Source organism: Bos indicus x Bos taurus, chromosome 12 (assembly GCF_003369695.1).
Source record: "Bos indicus x Bos taurus breed Angus x Brahman F1 hybrid chromosome 12, Bos_hybrid_MaternalHap_v2.0, whole genome shotgun sequence".
In the NCBI taxonomy this organism is placed as follows: domain Eukaryota; kingdom Metazoa; phylum Chordata; class Mammalia; order Artiodactyla; family Bovidae; genus Bos; species Bos indicus x Bos taurus.
In genome coordinates this window covers 52,182,763-52,208,916 of record NC_040087.1, presented here as the reverse complement: position 1 = coordinate 52,208,916, position 26,154 = coordinate 52,182,763, and the positions used below count along the sequence as shown (strand labels likewise).

Here is a 26,154-nt window from a genome sequence, read left to right as displayed (position 1 = left end):
CCCAATTCATCCTCTTCCTAAGTAAGTCCAACCTTATAGCCATAGGAAGTAAACACACTTTATGAATCTCTTAGATCTTTTTTCTCTGACAAATGAAGGGATTGAATTAAGGATTGAATTGATTGCATCAATCACTCTGACTCTTGGGTTCTATGATTTTAAGTCTGTGCGTCCTCATTACCCACATGACAAAACCCCATTGTGGTGAATTTCATATAAGCTTTACAATTTTTAATCAAAATAAAATATTAGATGGGAGTTGAATACTAGAGTTCACATATTGTGCCTTCGTAGCTTCAAGACAGAATAGCCAAAAGAGAAAGATTATTAAGAGAAAAGAAAATCTTGGAACTCTTTATTAAAAAGGAAGGAACATCAATTTCCTTCTATTCCAGTCTATCTTCTTACAAGCACCTGGGTGCTGCCTGTGTAGTGAATGCTCTGGGAATTCAGGTGTATTTTCTCAGTAAGAGTTGAAATGTAAGTGAGGCAAGAAAGCAAAAATGGAAGAATGGTTGTTAGTTGACGTTTTTGACAAAAGAATTGGAGAACCACATACCTCAACTATTTGCATGAATTATGCAGCACAAATAGCACACAAACAGGCTATCTTGAACACAGATGACAAAGACCAAGAAGAACATTTATAAAGCAGAGTACAGAGCCCACAGAAAACTGTGAGCCATTAGTGGAAGCAGAGAAATAACTTTGTTATGGCAAACTCTTTTTTGTAACTGTTTTCTTATAACCACACATTTAACTCTAAATCTCTAAATGCTCTCTTATCTGGCTGAGACCTTGCCTGGCCACCTGCACTGGGTATCCCTAGAGCCCACTGGCTGGGTGTAGAAAAGACCAAAGCATGTTTGCAAAGAAGAACAGATGGGGGCATGTGCCCGTAGGCAGTTCTGTCTTCCCAGAAGAACCAGCTTGTTCTGGCAGAAGGGTTTAGAAAATGAGCTGAAGGAATTACTCTGTTGAGACAAAGCAAAAACGTCACCATTTCCTCTTTCACATGCATAAATGGAAGCTATAATCTTTTGTTTTCTGTATTACAAAAAGCCAGTAAACAAGTAGCATATCTACAGTTTTCTATTAACATAACTGAGAGTGACTTTCATTAGATTTCGTAGTTAATGAACTGGGTGTCTTGGAATTAGATGGGGGCAGGCATCTTTATTTCACTCAAGAATGTCTAAAATAAAACAAATTTGGCCATTGATGCTACTAAAATCCCTTCAAAAACAAAATACCCGCTGACCATTAACCAAAGTTTGACCCATGATGAAGACAATGATTTTACAGACAAAACAAATGGAAAATTTAAGTAATTACCTAATTATTTTTATCAAAGGCATCGTATGAGCCACTCAGATGACCAACGTTTGCTTTTCTCCTCTTTACATCAGATACGTAATGTGGAAAATCTAGGTAATTTCCCTTACCGCATAGGCATTATCAACTCAAAGGACGTGAGTTTGAGCAAACTCTGGGAGACAGTGGACAGAGAAGCCTGGCATGCTGCCATTCATGGGGTCACAAAGAGTCAGACATGACTGAGCAACTGAACAACAACAAAGTAAGTCTGTAGTTTTTCAGGAAAAACTACATTCTCTAGTGAGATCCAAATTAAAAAAAAAATTCATTCATTCATTTTTCTGACTTGTTTTTCATCACCTCATCATTGACCTCAGGGACAAGCTTGGCACCTTACTAATGGACAGGTATTCTTCCTCATACCAGGTATGCCAATTACAAGGGAAGCTAGAGAAAATAAAATTGAAAGGATACAGGCAATTGATCCTGAACGTAGCTGCTCTGAATCTGCTTAAGGCAGGCTGGGAGATATAGGAAATCCAAGTTGCTCAAACACTTTTGCAACTTCGTAGTATCATAGCACTTTGGGTCTCAAAAACCCTAACACACAAATGTGAACAAGGAGCAAGATCTAACTCTCTCATGGCCTGGCTTGCCCTGGTGGAGAGGTTTAAAGTGTCCAAGAGGAGAGACGAATGACATGTCCTGCAGGCAATTGCATACCTATGAATATTAGGTATTCATATATCTGTGGCTATGATTTCTTTAGAGAGTTTTAAATATTAGATATTCACATTATGAATTTTGTCCTTCTGAATGGAGTTTTTGAAAATGAATGAGAAGCAAGGTCTTCAAGTTTAAAAATTTAGAATGGGAAACCTGAGTACAGCTAGGCTAGGTTTCTAGCTAAGGGCAGATCGATAGGCTTTCAAATCAACTGAAACGAGTGATGATCTTCTATGAGTGCTGAAGAGCTAATCTAAAACTCATGGCCATCAGATAGCTGCATGAAGGAACAATAAAGCACTGTCGTTGTGGAGGTCACTCCTCAAGGTCGCCAGCTTAACTTCACTCTTGACATAGCACATTGCTGATACTTAAACAGAAAAAGAGAGTTTTAATAATATTTTATAAGTGCTTTTTATTTTTCTCTAAAATGGATTGAAATCTCCGTTATTTCAGTGTGTGTGTGTGTGTGTTTACTGGAAAAACTGAGCCTAGAAAGGTAACAGAGATTGAATAAGAAATAATTTCTTCATCCCCAAACTGTTCTCCATGATGCCTAAGCAACTTCTATCAAAACCAGTGAGTGAGATCAGGGAGGGCAAACAACCGACTGAATTTTCCTCTTCCATCCAGTCACCTGCTTCTGCTTAAAAAAGCTACCAGTGAATAGTATCAGTTATTTCATATGCAAAATGATACAAGCCTCAAGGTGTAATTTCAAAATTCCTTCTAAAGATAAGCCACAGGGCAACAAAATCTACAAATAATCTACCGCTAAAACAAGGCAACAATTACATTTTCTTCCATGTGACATCAGACAGAAATCACTCAAATTCAAAGTAAGACATTAGCTCTGTGTAGTAACCCGATTATCTTAATTGTATAAGCCAAATGTTCATCTATTGCATTACAGAAGCAAAGCGGTAGGACTGTTGCTACATGCTCATAGGTCAATATGCCAGCTCCTTGGAGATGTTGATGTGGAAATATAATAACTTCAAATCAGAAAGATTGCCCAGCCTTTTACTGGAGAAGAAAAAAAGGGATAATGCTTTGTACATATTTTCTCTACCATACCTGTTTAGTGCTTTAAATTTCATTCAAAATTTTCCGTAAAATTTTATGTGTAGCACTCTATATATCCATAAAACTTAAAAAAAGTTTCAAGGTAATAATATACTAATGAGCTTTAAAGCTTCAAACAGCCAAAGGCATTTCCTATCACATACATGAATTTTTATCAACACTGTATTTGTTTTCATTGAAATGCTGGAAAAGCTGTTCTACTAAATTCTCCTTTTCAACATGCAATTTGCCTCTACTCATAACATGAGCTTTCCCTATTATGCTGCAAGAATCAAAGGTCCAATCTGGGAAAAGATTTCACAACATTTAAGCAGATGTTTAAACATCTGTTTCTGAGTAAACAAACAAAAAGTGAACAGGCTCATCAGGGAGATGCCCCATGTGAAAACTTAGTTTCCATCACATGACACTGCTTACTCTGTGGTGAGCAGACTGTTATGCACATTGGAAGGTGTGCCCAGGAGCCTGAAATAACTCAAAAAAGGTAAGACATGCCCTGGTCACAGTGTTCATGAAGACTCTGCAGGGCAGCTGACAATGCTGGAAGTCAGAGCAGACTACAGGTGGGTTAAGTCTCGTGTTTATGAGCATAACTTAGTAAAAAGGAACTAGAAGATTTTAGTACAGGCTGATGGACAGGGAGGCCTGGTGTGCTGCGGTCCATGGGGTTGCAAAGAGTCGGACACGACTGAGCGACTGAACTGGACTGAGCAACTGAACTTAACTGAGCAGACTACATACAGCAAACATCAGGATCAAGCAGAGTGAAGGAAGGAGAGCTGGCTTCCCTGGAGACAGCCTGAGAGCTGCTTGCCAGCCCCTGAGGAGGAGGCTGATGTAATGGTGCATAACCTTCAGGTCACCGAGCGGCAGAAAACAGCCCAAGGGGCCCTTGGCAAAGATGATGTTGCTTTCATCTGGTCTCATGTGGAAACATGTAAGTGGGAAATCAGAACTGAGATGATTCCTCCTTAGGAACCAGACAACCTGGGTTTTGTTATCTGCTATAAGTGTGCTCTGGGTGTGCCTGTGTCCAAATCTTGGTCCTTGAAGGCCTCAGCGTGTGGCCTGTATGATGGATCATGGGACGTTTCACGGCTCTGGGGAAGAGCTCTGGACTGGCAGTTAGGGATGTAACTCAGATTGGTGGTGACCCGTGAGCCAGACCTGACCTCTCCACTCAAGTTCATCTTTCAGAGTCTCACCTCAGCCCTTCATTCTCAACCCCTTTGTCTCTGCATTGGGCCAGTGGCTCACATCCTTCCCAGGTCATTCAAGGTCTCCTAAATTATCCTCCTGCCTCCCTTCTCTCATCTTTTCATTCCATCTTTCAAGAATTATCTTTTCAAGGTTTAATTTGGCTTCTTAATACCAAAGTAATACAGGTAATACATGTTGATAACTGCTGCTACTGCTACTGCTAAGTCACTTCAGTCGTGTCTGACTGTGCGACCCCTTAGACGGCAGCCCACCAGGCTTCCCCGTCCCTGGGATTCTCCAGGCAAGAACACTGGAGTGGGTTGCCATTTCCTTCTCCAATGCAGGAAAGTGAAAAGTGAAAGTGAAGTCGCTCAGTCGTGTCCGACTCTATCGACCCCATGGACTGCAGCCTACCAGGCTCCTCCATCCATGGGATTTTCTAGGCAAGAGTACTGGAGTGGGGTGCCATTGCTTTCTCCAGTTGATAACTGAAGAGATGTTAAAGATAAAGAAAGAAAATCACTCATAATCCCACTTTTATCTTTTAATGGATATGAAATAAGTGAAATGCCTTCTCTTCTCTCCTTTCTCTTTAGCATCCAGCTCTGTAGCCACCATCGAGAGATCATTTTACATTCTTCCAGATTTTATCCTATGCTTATAAGAATATATATTTTTGTTGGTTTCCCCCAAATTAAAATAGAATTGGGTTATTAATATGGTTTGGCAATGTATTCTTTTTTTTTACTGACAATGAACATTTCTCCAAGTCAGTACATATGAACCTTTTCAATACAACTTTCTTTTTAATATAACTTTCTTTTTAATTGCTATATGAATTTCCTGTAATGAATATTCTGTATTGATTTAACCATTGTCTTATTAATTGAGAGTTCTCTGCCAACTTTTGACTAGTAAACAATGCAGTCAGCATCCATGGACATTTATTTTGTGTGTAATCAAGCTAGTATTTCTGTGGGATAGACCCCTAGAAGTGGAATTCCTAATGACATTTCTGGATCAAAGGTCATGCATATTTTAATTTTGATAAATAATTTGTCTTACAAAAAGCTATACCCATATTCACTCCCATCAATACAGTTATGAGAGTGCTCATTTTCCCTCACTAAAGGTGCATGTTATCAATCTGTTGAAATGTTGCCAATCAAGTGGGTGATAAGGTATCTTGCTATTGTTTAATTTTCATTTGTTTAATAATTATTGAAATGGATCATTTTTTCATAAGTTTAATGGACATTTATACCCCTTCTTTCACTAACTTCCTGTTTGAGTTCTTTGTCAATTTTCTATTTGGCTGATTATCTTTTTTCAAATTTTTAGTATTGAATGTTAGTAAGATAATCTGGATCTTTTGTCTTTACATGTTTGTTGCATATATTTTTCTCTCAACCTCTCACTTATCTTTTACCCTTATTTTTTATCTTTTCAAATAAATCTTTAATATGTTGATTTTCTTTATAGTTTCTAGTTTTATTTCATACTGAGAAAGCCCTTCACCATCCCACAATTATAAGCCTATGTTTCATTCATTTTCTTCTGGTATTCTTACAGTCTGGGTTTTTTTTTTTTTTTTTTTACTGCCTAGATCTTTAGTTATTTGGGATGTATTTTTGTGAAAGGCATGGTATAGAGATCTAACTACATTAACAAGTATCTTAACATCATTTGGAATAATTATTTTTCCTATTATTTCTGAAGTTCCTCAGTTGCTATTACCCTAAATTTCCAGATGTGTTAGTGGTTAATAAAGACAAAGTGTGTATGTGTGTGTGTGAGAGAGAGAGAGTATGTGTGTAGTTGCTACATCTATACACATGTTTTAATATCTGGTAGGCAAGTTTCCTATAGACTTCATCCTAAAGGCAGCAATAGTGTTTATGCCCTACAGGACATAATAAATGAATTTAAAATACACAGTAAATGAAATTATGCTCAAGAAACTCTGGTGCACTTATCAAAAATGATGCTATTCAAAAGCACACACACAATACTTTTTAATTCATCCTTTTAAAAAGTTGCAAAATATGTCACTTAATATATAAATAATATTGCAGAAAGTATTCCTCTATGAAACATTATCTCACAGTCTAGTTGGGGAAAGAAAGCTTTTAAAAAGAGCAGACAATTTTCTGTCATCTCTTTAAGCTGAGAGTAAATTATTGCTACCACATTTTACAGTTCATGTCATGACATAGCTTCAATTAGGAAACCATTTATTCTGTCCAGTGAGACAGAAAAAATGGCTCGCAGTGGCAGTCCATTTTGCTACTGCCAGGTCTCTAGTCCAACAGAAATAACATTTTTTCACAGATGGGTAGTTCCCAAGGGACCAAGTCTCTGGAATCTTCCCTCAAAGTCTACGTTTTTTAAAGTCTTTGTTTCAACACAGAAAAAGACATTTTACACTAAACCTTATTCTTACCAGCACCAAAGCATAGAAAAGAAACTAAAAAAAAAAAAAAAAAAAAGATTAATAACTTAGAGATCACATGCAGGGTATCATCAGTGAGGAGTTGCTAAAGGCATAAGGTACTAACAAACCCCACCACTTCCTCAGCGCCACTGGATTTTCACTGTTGCTGAAACCACAGGCATTCTAAAAAGAGGGGTTGAGAGACATGCACGGGGACACGGTGGCAAAAAGACACCACACGAACATGTCTCCAACCCAGGAGAGCTCAGTTGCTCAGTGGTGCCTGACTCTTTGCAACCCCATGGACTGTAGCTCGCCAGGCTCCTCTGTCCGTGGGATTTTCTGGGCAAGAATACTGGAGTGGGTTGCCATTTCCTACTTCAGGGGATCTTCCCAACCCAGAGAGCAAACCCACATCTCTCACATCTCCTGCACTGGCAGGCAGATGATTTGCCACTGCATCAACCAGAATGTACATCAACTATATTCTTCCCAACTCCTCCATTCCTTCACCGTTGCTTTGCAGTATAAACAGCTTGGCAAGGAGAATGAATGGAAATGCATACAAACCACTGAATTATTAATGTTCTTTGCACTGTGAAGCTAGGTGATAAAATCTTCCCTAAATTAGCTTAACACAAAGATGTGGATTTTGTCATCAGCTAGGCTGTCTTTGTGGCTGCTGAAGAACATTCAGGCAAAGGTCTTAGATACTGAAGTACAGTTTGAGAAAAGGTCTTCTGACACCTTGTTCTTAGAGAATGTAACATCAGCTTAAATCAGTGAATATCCTCCCCAACCCCCATAAAAAGACATAGATTAAGTGCTCCCAAGGAAGTATGGCATCTGTCTGCACACCTGAGTGTATGCTCCTTCAAACTGATAGAGATAATTAAGCCAGAAATAATTTGCACCTTAAGTATATAATTATTCTTTATCTTAGCCAAGGATAAAAAAAAAACTGAGATCATATCATTATTATTAAAACTGCTTTCTTGTCCTTTAAAGATCATATTGGCTACCCTATTCTGTGCCCGTCTATGTGTGGTTGTCTTAATTCTTTCACACTAGAGCCAGAACTATGCTTTACTCATTTTTATATTCCTTACAGTGTCACCCAACCTTTTTCGGCATGAGGGACAGGTTTCAGAGAAGAAAATTTTTCCACGAACTGGTGTGTGGGGGCGATGGTTTTGGCATGATTCAAGAGCATTACTTTTATTGTGCACTTTATTTCTATGGCTTCCACTAATGGCCCAGATGGTTAAGAATCTGCCTGCAATGCAGGAGACCCAGGTTTGATCCCTGGGTTGGGAAGATCCCCTAGATAAGGAAATGGCTAACCATTTCAGTATTCTTGCTGAGAGAATTCCATGGACAGGGGAGCCTGGCAGGCTATACAGCCCATGGGGTGGCAAAGAGTTGGAAAAGACTGAGCGACTAACACTTATTTCTACTATTACTACATCAGCTCTGCCCAGATCATCAGGCATTAGATACTGGAGTTGGGAACACCTGCCTTATAGCATCAGAGAAGGCAATGGCACCCCACTCCAGTACTCTTGCCTGGAAAATCCCATGGATGGAGGAGCCTGGTAGGCTGCAGTCCATGGGGTCTCGAAGAGTCAGACACGACTGAGTGACTTCACTTTCACTTTTCACTTTCATGCATTGGAGAAGGAAATGGCAACCCACTCCAGTGTTCTTGCCTGGAGAATCCCAGGGATGGCGGAGCCTGGTGGGTTGCTGTCTATGGGGTCGCACAGAGTCGGACAGGACTGAAGGGACTTAGCAGCAGCAGCAGCCTTATAGCATATTGCCTTGCACATGGCAGGTATTCAGTCAACTTATTCAGTGAATTACATGAAGCATCTCAAATATTCTCTAGAATGGTCTGATTTGGGTGGGCACCTGGTCCAATCTGTTTTATATGAAAAGCCAGTACTTTTTTGAAAACATAATACTATAAGGTTCAAAGATATAGTTATCAGGTACTTAAAAACCACTACACAGAAAGACATACAGTTTGCAGAAATAAATTGTGCATTAGTTAAGCCCCAGATTCTTTCAGATTAATAACAGCTCTGGTGTCACAAACCAAAAGAAGGAAACTCATATCTAACTGCTTAAACTCCTTGCTTGCTCCTCTACATATAAAAATGTCATAAATGTTTACTACACTAGATGAGTTCTTATATGTATTTCTTCATATACCCCTCAGAATTAAACAGGAAATAACACTTTAAACACCTCGAAGAAAGGAGACAAACTCCAGGTCAATCAATCTGATATGGATATTCGGGTGGCCCATCTTAGAACTACAGCCATATGAGCTTTGGTGTCCTGAACCAGTCTTTTGCCCTTCTCAGGGTACTAGCAAGAATTCCCAGGAAAGGGATTGAGAAGGCTGAGGAAGAATAGGGTTCCAGACAAGAGGCTGAGGTTAGAAGCATAATATGCATTCTGAAGGTGGTACGGGATTACAGCGATGGTAAGAATTTTGTCTTGGAACTGTGTCAAACACATGCTGGGGGAGACAGCTAATGGCTGAGGATGGTTCACAGATGGCTCATGGCACTCAGGTTATAGATCCCATCTCCAGGCATGTGTGATTCCAGCGATGTATTGTTGCCTTGGACAGGATGAGTTCAAAATCTGGGCAGGAGAGCAGGCTGGCATAGGGAAGATCCTCTGTATTGGTAGCTGAATGGGACCGGGACAGGCAGAAATGAACCAAAGCATTAGATTCACTAATGGACCAGTATTGTCGCCCCATGGTACCACTGATAGTCAGTGACCATCTTCTCAGAACAATCTAGTGTTGTGTGAAGAAGTTGAAACACAGTTACGCTGCTTTAAAAATATTTATTTTTAATAATTAAAGTCAACAATATCATCATCATCTTTTGAAGATAGTAGAAGTTAATGAGGAGAATAGGTGGAAAGAGAAAAATGTTGAAAAACATTTGCAAAACTGGTTTTATGCTTTTTTAATTACTAGCATAATACAATGGACACCAACTTTATAAACAAGAGTATGAATGGATATTAGTATTAACACTGCCCTTTGGGCCTATTTTATGAAATAAGCTTTTTGTGAGCTAATTTATTTAAACACATATATATCATTTTTTACATTCAATCCAGTAAATTATCTGAGGATAAAGAGGATCCATTTTTTATATTTTGCACTAAGTTTCCCTCCATCAATGATTATAACTGAATACCATGGATTGGGATCTGGAACAAGACCTCAACATTGGGAATCAAAAGTTAGTACCACGGTATGGAAATATATATACTACCATATATAAAATAGATATCCAGTGGGAATTTTCTGTATGACTCAGGATGCTGAAACAAGTGCTCTATGACAACCTAGAGGGGTGGGATGGGGTGGGAGGTGAGAGGGAGGTTCAAGAGGGAGGGGACATAATGTAACAGTTCAGTTCATCCGCTTAGTCATGTCCAATTCTTTGTGACTCCATGCACTGCAGCATGCCAGGCCTCCCTGTCCATCACCAACTCCCAGAGTCTACTCAAACTCATGTCCATCGAGTCGGTGATGCCATCCAACCATCTAATCCTCTACCATCCCCTTCTATTCCCGCCTTCAATCTTTCCCAGCATCTGGGGCTTTTCAAACTAGTCAGTTCTTTGCATCGGGTGGCCAAAGTATTGGAGTTTCAGCTTCAATAATTCAATTCCTTCCAATGAATATTCAGGACGGATTTCCTTTAGGAGGGACTGGTTGGATCTTCTTGAAATCCAAGGGACTCTCTAGAGTCTTCTCCAACACCACAGTTCAAAAGCATCAATTCTCAGCTTTCTTTACAGTCCAACTCTCACATTCATACATGACTACTGGAAAAACCATAGCTTTGACTAGATGGACCTTTGTTGGCAAAGTAATGTCTCTGCTTTTTAATATGCTGTCTAGGTTGGTCATAGCTTTCCTTTCAAGGAGCAAGCATCTTTTAATTTCATGGCTGCAGTCACCATCTGCAGTGATTTTGGAGCCCGAAATAATAAAGTCTGTCACTGTTTCCATTTTTTCCCTATCTATTTGTCATGAAGTGATGGGACCAGATGCCATGATCTTAGTTTTCTGAATGTTGAGCTTTAGGCCAACTTTTTCACTCTCCTCTTTCACTTTCATCAAGAGGCTCTTCAGTACTTCTTCACTTTCTGCCATACAGGTGGTGTCATCTGCATATCTGAGGTTAGTGATATTTCTCCCAGAAATCTTGATTCCAGCTTGTGCTTCATCCAGCCGTGCATTTTGCATGATGTACTCTGCAAATAAGTTAGATAAGCAGGATGACAATATACAGCCTTGACGTACTCCTTTTCCAATTTGGAACCAGTCTGTTGTTCCATGTCCAGTTCTAACTGCCGCTCCTTGAATTACACACAGATTTCTCAGGAGGCAGGTCAGGTGGTCTGGTATTCCCATCTCTCAGAATTTTCGACAGTTTGTTGTGATCCACACAGTTGAAAGCTTTGGCATAGTCAATAAAGCAGAAATAGATGTTTTTCTGGAACGCTCTTGCTTTTTCCATGATCCAATGGATGTTGGCAGTTTGCTCCCTGGTTCCTCTGCATTTTCTAAATCCAACTTGAACATCTGGAAGTTCATGGTTCATGTACTGTTGAAGACTGTCTTGGAGAATTTAGAGCTTTACTTTGCTAGCATGTGAGATGAGTGCAATTGTGTGGTAATTTGAACTTTCCTTGGCACTGCCTCTCTTTGGGATTGGAATGAAAAGTGACCTTTTCCAGTCCTATGGCCACTGCTGAATTTTCCAAATTTGCTGGCGTATTGAGTGCAGCACTTTCACAGCATTATCTATTAGGATTTGAAATAGCTCAACTAGAATTCCATCACATCCACTAGCTTTGTTTGTGTTGATGCTTCCTAAGGTCCACTTGACTTCGCATTCCAGGATGTCCAGCTCTAGGTGAGTAATCACGCCATTGTGGTTATCTGGATCATGAAGATCTTTTTTGTACAGTTCTTCTATGTATTCTTGCCACCTCTTGTTAATATCTTCTGCTTCTGTTAGGTCCATACCATTTCTGTCCTTTATTGTGCCCATCTTTGCATGAAATGTTCCCTTGGTATCTCTAATTTTCTTGAAGAGATCTCTAGTCTTTCCCATTCTATTGTTTTCCTCTATTTCTTTGCACTGATCACTGAGGAAGGCTTTCTTATCTCTCCTTCATATTCTTTGGAATTCTGCATTCAAAAGGGTATATCTTTCCTTTTCTCCTTTGCCTTTCACTTCTCTTCTTTTCTCAGCTATTCATAAGGCCTCTTCAGACAACTATTTTGCCTTTTTGCATTTCTTTTCCTTAGGGATGGCCTTGGTCACTGCCTCCTGTACAATGTCCGAGCCTCTGTCCATACAGGCACTCTGTCTATCAGATCTAATCCCTTGAATCTATTTGTCACTTCCACTGTATAATCATAAGGGATTTGATTTGGGTCATACCTGAATGGTCTAGTGGTTTTCCCTACTTTCTTCAATTTAAGTCTGAATTTGGCAATAAGGAGTTCATGATCTGAGCCACAGTCAGCTCCTGGTCTTGTTTTTGCTGACTGTATAGAGCTTCTCCATCTTTGGCTGCAAAGAATATAATCAATCTGATTTCAGTATTGACCATCTCATAATGTCCATGTGTAGAGTCTCTCCTGTGTTGTTGGAAGAGGGTGTTTGCTATGACCAGTGTGTTCTCTTGGCAAAACTCTGTTAGCATTCACCCTGCTTCATTTTGTACTCCAAGGCCAAATTTGCCTGTTACTCCAGGTGTTTCTTGACTTCCTACTTTTGCACTCCAGTCCCCTATAATGAAAAGGACATCTTTTGGAGTGTTAGTTCTAGAAGGCCTTGTAGGTCTTCATAGAACCATTCAACTTCAGCTTCTTCAGCATTACTATCAGGGCATAGACTTGGATTACTGTGATATTGAATGGTTTGTCTTGGAACAAACAGAGATCATTGTGTTGTTTTTGAAACTTCACCCAAGTAATCTCAAATACATAGGACATATGTATACCTATGACTGATTCATGTTGATGTGAGGCAGAAACCAACAGTACTGAAAAGCAATTATCCTTTAATTAAAAATAAATTTTTAAGAAGTTAGAATCATGGTAAAACACCCTAGATTAAGACCAATGACTTGAATCAGGATACCATCCAAATGAAAAGAGTAATAGTGTGTGGAGAGGCAAAATGGCTAGCAGTCAATAGCTAAGAGGGCAAAAGCAGATTGAAAGAAAGTGAAAGTGAAGCCACTGAGTCGTATTTGGGTCTTTGGGACCCCATGGAATGTAGCCTGCCACGTTCCTCTGTCCATGGGATTTTCCAGGCAAGAATACTGGAGTAGGTTGCCATTTCCTTCTCCAGGGGATCTTCCCAACCCAAGGATCAAACCCAGGTCTCCCACATTGCAGGCAGACTCCTTACCATCTGAGCCACCAGGGAAGTCCCTAAAAGTAGATTAAGAGCCTCCAGTGGAGTAAAAGTCCTAATAAGGATTCCACATCAGAATGCCAGGACAAAAATGTCAGAGTTAAATTGAGATGGTCTTTGGGTTCTTATTCATTACAGAAAATTCTAAGGTTTTGGGTTCATAAGTAAGACATGGATGAGAAACAGATGCAGGACAACAGGTTACCATTCCCCTGATCAGATACAGACTAGTTGGTCAGCCCCAAAGTAATCTAAATCACACACACACACACAGAAAAAACCTATATCCAAAGCATTTCATGAAATCATATTAGAAAAGCTTTCAATGAAACCTTATCAGTACTTAACAATCTTAGCTGCCACCACTCTCCAGCATGAGCCCACAAAATGGATTACTCATGTCTCCCAAACACACCTTGTGCCTTCCTACCTATATATCTTTTGTGGCTATTCCCTCAACCAAACAAAAGCCTCTATCATACCCCCATTTACCCAAGCTGTCACCATACAATAAGACCCGTTCATATCCCACACCTCTCATGCGGTCCTTTTCATGTATCCCAATATGAAATGATTTCTCACTATTCTGAACTCTTGGGTCATTCACTGGACCCTTCACATGTACCACCCTGCATTATTCATTTTATTTTCCTATTCCTATAATTAACTGCATTGCTAGTTCTTTGAGAAGACAATGATTGTATCTTATCACCTCTGGATCCCTATTCTACATTAAAACACTCAATAAAGATTTATTGAGCTGAACTTGGAGTTAGAGGCCTTGTCTTAGAGTGTAGATCTTTCCAGTACCAGCAGCCCCAGCATATACCATGCTATTAAACTAAACAACTCAAAAATGTACCCAGTACTGGCTCTGGTTGGTTAAAATAGAAATACATGCTTAACTTTCTCTCTCTTTCTCTCCCTTTCTCTTTCTCTTTTTTGCCAGTACATTTCATCTTTCCTAACGCAGCATCATATTGCTAGAAACTGAAATCTCTCTACCAAATGGAATTAGACCAAAACTACAAAACTACAGAGGACAAAATACAAATCACATTGCAGTGATATTATTTCCTTATTGCCCAAATCATACATAATTATTAAAGAAAAATTTGAAAATAGAGAAACACAAAAGAAAAATAATTATTTTTCAAAACCTTTATAATCCTCCCACCCAGAGATAGGCACTATTAATTTTCTGGTGCCTAATCTTTCCTTAGCAAAAGCACCTTATGCTGCATATCTGCCTAGGTCATTCTAAATGAAATTACCCTACCCACATCTTCTATCATATGAAACTTACCACAGCAGCCCCTCACCCCAGCTGCTGGTATATATCTCCCCAAAGGAACAGATTGTCCAGCGATAAACATAGACCAACAAAATAAGCCACACAACAGGCTCTATCTTGTGAATTTAAGTTGTGTACATGAGATATTAAATTGTCTTCTACAGTTTTAAAATTGCTATCCTCAGATAACAGTTAATCATTAAAAGTGTACCTACTGAAATGGTGGTTATGAAATGGACACAAAATAAATCCACTGAGGGGAAAAAAAATAAATCCACTGAAATGATGATTTCTATAAACTCACAAATTAAACAAATACTCACTAAGCTATGCCCAGACTCATACAATTATATTATACAATTACAGCATTTTATTACTTGTGGAATGAGTGCAATTTATTTTCTCCTTAATAAGTAAATGACAGTAACACGACAAACCAAGTGATGTGACTAACTTATTTTCTCATTAGGTTTAGATTTATTAAATAAAGTGGTCAGAGTATTATTTCTCTTGAGAAACTCTCTGTAGCTATACTTAACCCAAAGTCTGTAATAGTTTGCTGTGGTCTTTTCCTCTTTCTTGAAAGAGGAGATATTCCACCTAGATAAAATAATCACATATGAAAACTTTGATATTTTTAGTATAGTCTGAGTTTAAATCACCTTTAAAAAATGTTCATTGGTGCATGTATATATTAATAGCTCTGGGTACCATTTTTAACAATATTGACAGTGACTTCTCCTGAAACTGAGTTATACTTCCTGTTTGATAAACAAACTATTTGATTACTTTCATTTGAAATGTTCTTGCATATTTTAGTAAAGTGTGACCCACAATTTCATTCTAGACTACCACAATAGCCAAAATGTATGTATTATCACTATAAGTGAGAATCTAATAGATACATGAATACATTGTAGATACACTAATCTATAATGTATATATTATCACTACAAGCAAAAATGTGTAACCATATTCTGTGGTTATACATTCACACAGAATATGGATATGTTTTCCTCTCTCAGAGCCCTTAGGGTAGTCTTGTTATGGTTTCCAGTTAAAAATACCATAGTGGACTTCCCTGGTGGTACAGTGGATAAGAATCCACCTGCCAGTGTAGGGAACATTGGTTCAACTCCTGGTCTGGGAACATTTCCCAGTTGTGGTGAACCACAACTACTGAGCCCATGCACCTTAGAGCCTGTGCTCCACAAAAAAGCATAGCCCCAGCTGGCCACAACTAGAGAAAAGCCCATGGGCAGCAATAAAGACCCAACATAGCAAAAAAAAAAAAAAAGCAGTAGAAATGTTTAATAATGAGTGTATACTGATCATGAGAAAGGAGAGGCACATAACAATCGCATTTTCTTTTCAAAATATAAAGAACCCAAGACTTCTCCCAAGATTTTCTGACAGACTTTGCAGAGGTAGTTCTCTTTATATAATCCTGAGGAAAAAAGGATGGTTTAAAAATATCAAATTCCAAGAAAAAGTCAAACAGGTTTTCTACTCACACTCACCCCATAGTTCTAAAAATGATAGAGAACCCCCAAAGTTATCTAATTTGAGTTACTTCTAACATAATTTAAGTTTGGATACAGTAGATCAGATTTATTTATGTTAACCACATGGGACTGAAAAATAAACAGGTTGCACAAATATCATTTTAGCTTTAAATAAACCAAGAAAAAGGATTTTTAAATAAGCTAGCAGAAAAAACATGGAAGAGACTGGGTTTTGAAGAATCTCCAGTGGAACTCAATTAATTAAGTAGGAGGAGTCCTAACAGTGGGGTACTAGAGCTGGTTAAGGCTGGCTTGCAACAGCCAATTGTTCAATTTTCAGAAATTTTGCAAGACAATTGTTAAAGATAGTTCATATTAAAAATTACATAAACATAATTAAATATATTAAACTGAAAGGTAGTAAATATTCAAAACTCATCACTTCCTAATTATTTTACTAAATTTTAGTGTCATCCAGGCTCTGGAGATTATTTTTGCCTATTATACGTGTGTGGTAGAAGTACTGTACAAGTGTGAGCTACTGTACATCTCTTCCTAACTCCATGTTCAGTGATTATATTGGTAGTTTAAAATGTCATGACAGGAATTTCTGCACTGTGAAAAATCAGCAAGTGGTACAAATTAGGGCTTTTTTTACTTTGAAGACAACCAGTTGTTAGACATTTGTCAGCACCCTAGTGAATACTTGTCTCAGTTTTGGTTTCAGAAAGACAAATTCTGACCAGTTTCTGGCTTTGCAAAAGAGTGAGGTGCTTTTTAACCTTGTTGGAAGACAATTTTCCATGAGTCTCTCATGATTCTACACCTCTTGTGAAGCAAGTCACTGTCATTTATTCTGAACTATCTTTTCAAGGACTTTGGCATGGCAAACAGCCTTGAAGGTTATAGGCATGCTTGTTGCCCATTATTTAAAAAAAAAAAAAAAAGAAATTCATGTTCCCTAAGCTTAGGGTTCCTCTCCTATAACTCAAGCCACTTCCATGAAGGCATCCATCTGAGCCTTCCTGTACCACCTCTGTGGAGTTTGGAGGCAAAAGAAACCAAGACAAGTATTTGTGCCCATATATTTTTGTTACTCTCAGGCCCAGGAGTGTCATGTCTTCCACCAGCCTCCATCAAAGCATGGCCAGCTTATCTGTTAGCTGGAAGAAAGGTTGAAACCTTGGGCCCTTTGTAGTTCTTGACAATTCTTTCTGAAAGAGTAATTTAATAGTTTAGCATAGCCTATGATTAGGCTACAAAGGTCCAAAAAGGTTTTTTTTTTTTTTCCCCTTCTTAATGTTTCAACACATTAATTTTCTTAGATGCAGTTCTAAAGATTTTAGTTACTAAATACTTTTCTAGACCCTCATGTACTTGCCAGAATCTTCATATTGTCTCAGTTCCAGACTAGGTCCCTTCCATTTCTCTTCCATGACACAGCCAAAAAAAAGTTTATGTTCTAGAGAATGCCAGAAAAAATAAGAGGAAAAATACCATTTACAGACCTGAGAGAGTTTTAGAATTAATTAGCACTTAGAAATCACAGCAAAGTTTTTATCATTTAAAAATAGTCAAAAATAGTGGAAAATAATTATTGTGCCAAATCAGAGGACTTTTTAATAAAGATATGTTGATTAGTAGTTGATTTTAGCATCTTTTTTCTTTCACCTCATTAAACTGGACTGAAAATTAAAATAAAAGTATTTTAAATTAACTTAATCAAAATATGTTGCCCATATTTTACCACAGAACGTGAATTAACATACACTAGAGGTGGAGGAGTGCTTGGCAGTATTCTTGCCTAGAGAATCCTATGGACAGAGGAGTCTGGCAGGCTACAGTCCATAGGGTCACAAAGAGTTGGACACGACTGAAGCAACTTAACATACATACACACACTAGTAACAGCCCATAGTTCTTCTGATTTTATCCCCCAACCACAATTTTTGGACCTCCAAACTCACTCAAAATCCCTCTGGTTTTACCTGGTAATTCCTAGGAGCAGATCCGTTCTGCCTCCACTAGCACAGAGACTTGGCATCTGCCAAATGAAGCAATCATGATGCTAAATTCTCATGTCGCTAAATGTGGCAAGCTCTCTGGAAACTTATATGTGCCAAAGCCATGCTGTATTCCCTTCAGAAAAAGAAGAGTGAATTGCTCACTTTTTGACTTTGTGCCTAGAGACCAAAGTAGAATGGTTAGTGTCCTCGTGTCTTAGAGAGAGGTGGTGGACACTTGTATCCTTAATTCCTATTTTCTATAAGACCTGTGTAGTGCTGGATCAGGGACATTGGCTGAGAGTCTGACAAGGTGCTACATGTAAAAGCAAGGCTCCCTTGAATGCCTGGGGCATCTATTAAACCAAACCTTCTCAGCCTGACTTTTCCTTCTTATGCTTGAGTTCTTTTCCAGGAAGCTTCATTTATTCATGCAAATAGATCTCTTGCAGGCCCACTCACCCAGCCAGCCAGACATGCTTGACTCCTAGCAGGAAAAACAGCTTACACTCCAATGTTGCCCCTAGTGTGCTCAAAAACAACTGTAAAAGCTGGCAGCCATCCTTAATATATCCACTGTGAGATAAAAGGCTAACAATGGTCAGCTGTATCAAGAATGTGGAAGGTAAAATGAGTTATTCACAACCATTTAGGAAAATCTCATTGTTTCTACTATTTGGAACATAAGAGCAAGGAATATTTATCTATTTATAGACATGCTCTTAAAAGATAGACTCACAAGATGATTGTTATATAAAATGAAAAACAAACAAACAAACAAACAAAAAACCCCTATAGCAAATATAATAGTCATGAAAGACAGAATACCTTTTCCCAAAGATCATGATCAAGTCAAGGGTGTCCACTCTTCAGACTTCTATTCAACGTTAAATAGGGGGTTTTAGCCTGTGAAAAAGGGCAAGAAAAAGAAATTAACTCCTTTTTACTGGAAGAGAGAATCTGTCTTCATTCAGAGAAGACATACTTAATTATTTATGTAGAAAATCCTATGGAATCTACAGAAAAATGCTACTAAAACAAACAGGCAAGTTTGACAAAGTTGTAAGATAGCTTGACACAGGAATATCAATTTTATTTCTGTATACCAGCAATAATCAGAAATTAAAATTGGAAAGAGAATACCATTCACAAGAACATAAAATATGAAAATACTTAGGGATAATTCTGACAAAAGATAGGCATGACATGTTGAAAACTACTAAATGTAGCTCAGAGAAATTAAGGAAGATCTAAATAAATTGATAGATACACCAAGTTCATAGGTTGAAAACTAATGTTGTTAACGTGTCTGTTTTCACAGCAGAATAAGAATATTGGAGCCTGAGAGAAAAAGATGGCTGAGGAGTAGGTCGACTTGGAATACATCTCTCTCCACAGATACATCAGGAATACACCTTCAGACACAGAAGTGCATGCAGAACACCAGCTGAGAGCAGAGGAAGTACCTGACCAGAGGAAAAGAATATACAGAACCACATAAAACTCAGCAGGACAAAAGAACTAGGGAGGAAAACAGAGTGTTAATAGGACTGAACCTGCCCTCAGTGGATGGGGGAACTGAAGCAGGGGTCCAATCTCCACATCCGGGCAACTGTCTGAGTCAGAGGAGAAACATTTAAGGTGGAGAGTGAAACAGCTGATCTGTGGCAGCCTAAACGGAATGAGAATCAGACAGCCCTTGCCGCAGCCATGCATACCCCAGACAGGAATATTGGCCCCTTGGAAGGCACAGCGGCTGGCAGCTGGAGTTTAGGGATTATGGAGCAATTGCAGGGAGAGGGCTGCTGTTGAGTGTGGAGAGACAGATTGAGAGGATATGAGGGAGGAGATCGTGGTGGGAAATGCAGGTGGAGAAAAGGCAGGCAGTCATGCAAGCAAGGCGATACTGTTGAGTCACATATATGGGGTGGAGTCATCGCCACAGCCCTTTTCTCCCCACACGCCAGCATCGGCAGTTGAACAACAGAGAGGCTGGCCAATCAAACACCTGACGCACTGAACTACAGAGTAGGACCCCAACCCAGAATGCTCCTTTCAGTGACTGATGTGCAGATCTACACAGTTGGACCCCAGCCAGGGGGCCCCTCTATATGCCTGACTCCCAAAACAACAGAGAAGGACCCCAGGCATGGGAGCTCTCTAAGTGCCTGAACGGGCAGAGATACAGAGAAAGACTGGCCAAAGAGGGCTTCTGATTCCCAGCTACAAGAAGCTTGAAAAAGGACTCTGACAGGGCCATAACTCCTGTGGCAGAGGCAGTCTGTGTCCCTGAACACTTGGCTCTGCCAGGGCCCCTGCCAGCCAAGCAGCTAGCTGCACCACCTTCACACTCAACTCTCATTGGGGCAGAGCTGCCACAGGCAAAAACTTCTTGCCTATGTGCGCAGGGTCACTTCGTTCGTGTCTGACTCTTAGCGACCCTGTAGACTGTGGCCTGCCAGGCTTCTCTGTCAGGGAGCAGGGTTCTCTGGGCAAGAATACTGGAGTGTATTGTTCAATAAGCTTCTAGAACACTATATTTCCTGCTGCCCTAGCTGCCAACCCCCCTAAGTACCTGGTGCTGCCAGAACCCCTGCAATGCAAGTAGCTGTACCACCTCCACACCTGGCCCTCACAGGGGAAAAACCAAGTCCTCCATGGCAACCTGAGGAGCTAAATCCCAGTGGACAACCCACATGCAGGGTTGGAAATAAAACCACCAGAGGTGGAAATAAAACCGCATTTGAAACACAGGAGCGGTGTGGCTAAGGAAGAAGACCCAAAACCTTCCCACCAGCTTTATAAGCTGCAGATTAAATCCACATGATCAACTAGGCAGACTCTGTGTCTATGGAATATATAAAAGGCCATTGAGAGCTCCTATAAAAGAAAATGCGCTAGTTCTGATAGCTGTGGACATTGGAGGCAAGAACATACAGGAGTAAGACCAGATTAGAATTTGAGCTGCCCTCACAGCAGATACAGAGATCAGCACAGTGTTGGAAGGCATCCTAGGGAGGTGAGGTGGACTGTGACTCCCAGAGAGGGAGAGGACTCTGACAGCAGTGACTCAAGAAAAACATTTATTATTCTTATGATTTGACTTCTCCTATGTATTCTTTTGGATTTCTTTTTCTTTTTCTCTTATTTCCTCTTCTACTGTAGTTGTTGATTTTATTGGCACTAAGAAATCCAGTTCCGCTTTTGAGCTTTTTTTTTTTTCTTCTCAGTCACATTTTTTATTGTTATTATAAACCTCTACGCTGGGCTTTTGCAATTCTTTTTTTTTAATATAAATATATTTATTTTAATTGGAGCTTAATTACTTTACAATATTGTATTGGTTTTGCCATACATCAACAGGAATCCGCCACAGGTATACACGTGTTCCCCATCCCGAAACCCCATCCCTCCTCCCTCCCCATACCATCCCTCTGGCACATCCCAGTGCACCAGCCCCAAGCAACCAGTATCATGCATCGAACGTGGACTGGTGATTCATTTCATATATGATATTATACATGTTTCTATGTCATTCTCCCAAATCATCCCACCCTCTCCCTCTCCCACAGAGTCCAAAAGACTGTTCTATACATCAGTGTCTCTTTTGCTGTCTCACATACAGGGTTATCCTTACCATCTTTCTAAATTCCATATATATGTGTTAGTATACTGTATTGGTGTTTTTCTTTCTGGCTTACTTCACTCTGTATAATAGGCTCCAGTTTCATCCACCTCATTAGAACTGATTCAAATGTATTCTTTTTAATGGCTGAGTAATACTCCATTGTGTATATGTACCACAGCTTTCTTACCCATTCATCTGCTGATGGACATCTAGGTTGCTTCCATGTCCTGGCTATTATAAACAGTGCTGCAATGAACATTGGGGTACACATGTCTCTTTCACTTCTGGTTTCCTCGGTGTGTATGCCCAGCAGTGGGATTGCTGGGTTGTATGGCAGTCCTATTTCCAGTTTTTTAAGGACTCTCCACACTCTTCCCCATAGTGGCTGTACTAGTTTGCATTCCCACCAACAGTGTAAGAGTTTTCTCCACATCTTCCCCAGCATTTCTTGCTTGTAGACTTTTGGATCGCAGCCTTTCTGACTGGTGTGAAATGGTACCTCATAATGGTTTTGATTTGCATTTCTCTGATAATGAGTGATGTTGAGCATCTTTTCATGTGTTTGTTAGCCATCTGTATGTCTTCTTTGGAGAAATGTCTGTTTAGTTCTTTGGCCCATTTTTTGATTGGGTCGTTTATTTTTCTGGAATTGAGCTGCAGGACTTGCTGGTATATCTTTGAGATTAGTTGTTTGTCAGTTGCTTCATTTGCTATTATTTTCTCCCATTCTTAAGGTTGTCTTTTCACCTTGCTTATAGTTTCCTTTGTTGTGCAGAAGCTTTTAATTTTTTTTTTCTTTTATTTATTTTTTTTTTCTGAGTTTTCCAAATTTCCTGACATATTGAGTGCAGCACTTTAATGGCATCATCTTTTATTTTTTTTTTTTCAGAAAATAAATTTATTTTTTTTTTCTTTTTTTAATTTTTTATTCCTTTATTTCTCATGTGTTCCCCATCCTGAACCCTCCTCCCTCCTCCCTCCCCATACCATCCCTCTGGGTCGTCCCAGTGCACCAGCCCCAAGCATCCAGCATCGTGCATTGAACCTGGACTGGCATCTCGTTTCATACATGACATTTCACATGTTTCAATGCCATTCTCCCAAATCTTCCCACCCTCTCCCTCTCCCACAGAGTCCATAAGCCTGTTCTATACATCAGTGTCTCTTTTGCTGTCTCGTATACAGGGTTATCGTTACCATCTTTCTAAATTCCATATATATGCGTTAGTATACTGTATTGGTGTTTTTCTTTCTGGCTTACTTCACTCTGTATAATAGGCTCCAGTTTCATCCACCTCATTAGAACTGATTCAAATGTATTCTTTTTAATGGCTGAGTAATACTCCATTGTGTATATGTACCACAGCTTTCTTACCCATTCATCTGCTGATGGACATCTAGGTTGCTTCCATGTCCTGGCTATTATAAACAGTGCTGCAATGAACATTGGGGTACACATGTCTCTTTCACTTCTGGTTTCCTCGGTGTGTATGCCCAGCAGTGGGATTGCTGGGTTGTATGGCAGTCCTATTTCCAGTTTTTTAAGGACTCTCCACACTCTTCCCCATAGTGGCTGTACTAGTTTGCATTCCCACCAACAGTGTAAGAGTTTTCTCCACATCTTCCCCAGCATTTCTTGCTTGTAGACTTTTGGATCGCAGCCTTTCTGACTGGTGTGAAATGGTACCTCATAATGGTTTTGATTTGCATTTCTCTGATAATGAGTGATGTTGAGCATCTTTTCATGTGTTTGTTAGCCATCTGTATGTCTTCTTTGGAGAAATGTCTGTTTAGTTCTTTGGCCCATTTTTTGATTGGGTCGTTTATTTTTCTGGAATTGAGCTGCAGGACTTGCTGGTATATCTTTGAGATTAGTTGTTTGTCAGTTGCTTCATTTGCTATTATTTTCTCCCATTCTTAAGGTTGTCTTTTCACCTTGCTTATAGTTTCCTTTGTTGTGCAGAAGCTTTTAATTTTAATTAAGTCCCATTTGTTTATTTTTGCTTTTATTTCCAATATTCTGAGAGGTGGGTCATAGAGGATACTGCTGTGATTTATGTCAGAGAGTGTTTTGCCTATGTTCTCCTCTAGCAGTTTTATAGTTTCTGGTCTTACGTTTAGATCTTTAATCCACTTTGAGCTTATTTTGGTGTATGGCATTAGAAAGTGTTCTAGTTTCATTTTTTTGCAAGTGGTTGACCAGTTTTCCCAGCACCACTTGTTAAAGAGATTGTCTTTTCTCCATTGTATATTTTTGCCTCCTTTGTCAAAGATAAGGTGTCCATAGGTGCATGGATTTTTCTCTGGGCTTTCTATTCTGTTCCATTGATCTATATTTCTGTCTTTGTGCCAGTACCATACTGCCTTGATGACTGTGGCTTTGTAGGAGAGCCTGAGGTCAAGCAGGTTGATTCCTTCAGTTCCATTCTTCTTTCTCAAGATTGCTTTGGCTATTCGAGGTTTTTTGTATTTCCATACAAATTGTGAAATTATTTGTTCTAGCTCTGTGAAGAATACCGTTGGTAGCTTGATAAGGATTGCATTGAATCTATAGATTGCTTTGGGTAGTATACTCATTTTCACTATATTCATTCTTCCAATCCATGAACATGGTATATTTCTCCATCTATTAGTGTCCTCTTTGATTTCTTTCACTAGTGTTTTATAGTTTTCTATACATAGGTCTTTAGTTTCTTTAGGTAGATACATTCCTAAGTATTTTTTTCTTTTCGTTGCAATGGTTAATGGAATTGTTTCCTTAATTTCTCTTTCTATTTTCTCATTATTAGTGTGTAGGAATGCAAGGGATTTCTGTGTGTTGATTTTATATCCTGCACCTTTACTATATTCATTGATTAGCTCTAGTAATTTTCTGGTGGAGTCTTTTGGGTTTTCTATGTAGAGGATCATGTCATCTGCAAACAGTGAGAGTTTTATTTCTTCTTTTCCAATTTGGATTCCTTTTATTTCTTTTTCTGCTCTGATTGCTGTGGCCAAAACTTCCAAAACTATGTTGAATAGTAGTGGTGAAAGTGGGCACCCTTGTCTTGTTCCTGACTTTAGGGGAAATACTTTCAATTTTTCACCATTGAGGATAATGTTTGCTGTGGGTTTGTCATATATAGCTTTTATTATGTTGAGGTATGTTCCTTCTATTCCTGCTTTCTGGAGAGTTTTTATCATAAATGGATGTTGAATTTTGTCAAAGGTTATCTCTGTATCTATTGAGATATTCATATGGTTTTTATTTTTCAGTTTGTTAATGTGGTGTATTACATTGATTGATTTGCAGATATTGAAGAATCCTTGCATCCCTGGGATAAAGCCCACTTGGTCATGGTGTATGATCTTTTTAATGTGTTGGATTCTGATTGCTAGAATTTTGTTAAGGATTTTTGCATCTATTTTCATCAGTGTTATTGGCCTGTAGTTTTCTTTTTTTGTGGCATCTTTGTCAGGTTTTGGTATTAGGGTGATGGTGGCCTCATAGAATGAGTTTGGAAGTTTACCTTCCTCTGCAATTTTCTGGAAGAGTTTGAGTAGGATAGGTGTTAGCTCTTCTCTAACTTTTTGGTAGAATTCAGCTGTGAAGCCGTCTGGACCTGGGCTTTTGTTTGCTGGAAGATTTCTGATTACAGTTTCAATTTCTGTGCTTGTGATGGGTCTGTTAAGATTTTCTATTTCTTCCTGGTTCAGTTTTGGAAAGTTGTGCTTTTCTAAGAATTTGTCCATTTCTTCCACGTTGTCTATTTTATTGGCATATAATTGCTGATAGTAGTCTCTTATGATCCTTTGTATTTCTGTGTTGTCTGTTGTGATCTCTCCATTTTCATTTCTTATTTTATTGATTTGATTTTTCTCCCTTTGTTTCTTGATGAGTCTGGCTAATGGTTTGTCAATTTTATTTATCCTTTCAAAGAACCAGCTTTTAGCTTTGTTGATTTTCGCTATGGTCTCTTTTGTTTCTTTTGCATTTATTTCTGCCCTAATTTTTAAGATTTCTTTCCTTCTACTAACCCTGAGGTTCTTCATTTCTTCCTTTTTTAGTTGCTTTAGGTGTAGAGTTAGGTTATTTATTTGACTTTTTTTCTTGTTTCTTGAGGTATGCCTGTATTGCTATGAACTTTCCCCTTAGGACTGCTTTTACAGTGTCCCACAGGTTTGGGGTTGTTGTGTTTTCATTTTCATTCATTTCTATGCAAATTTTGATTTCTTTTTTGATTTCTTCTGTGATTTGTTGGTTATTCAGCAGCGTGTTGTTCAGCCTCCATATGTTGGAATTTTTAATAGTTTTTCTCCTGTAATTGAGATCTAATCTTACTGCATTGTGGTCAGAAAAGATGCTTGGAATCATTTCAATTTTTTTGAATTTACCAAGGCTGGATTTATAGCCCAGGATGTGATCTATCCTGGAGAAGGTTCTGTGTGCGCTTGAGAAAAAGGTGAAATTCATTGTTTTGGGGTGAAATGTCCTATAGATAT

The 26,154-nt window shown here is 39.0% G+C and overlaps 1 long non-coding RNA gene across 1 annotated transcript in view; it reads right to left on the bottom strand.

Moving 5' to 3' along the window:
* Nucleotides 1–26,154, bottom strand: part of LOC113902446 — a 147,870-nt gene that overhangs the window by 17,390 nt on the left and 104,326 nt on the right. Inside the window, exon 2 of the long non-coding RNA XR_003513824.1 lies at nucleotides 18,873–18,950. This is a non-coding gene — a long non-coding RNA (uncharacterized LOC113902446). The remainder of the gene's footprint in view (nucleotides 1–18,872; nucleotides 18,951–26,154) is intronic.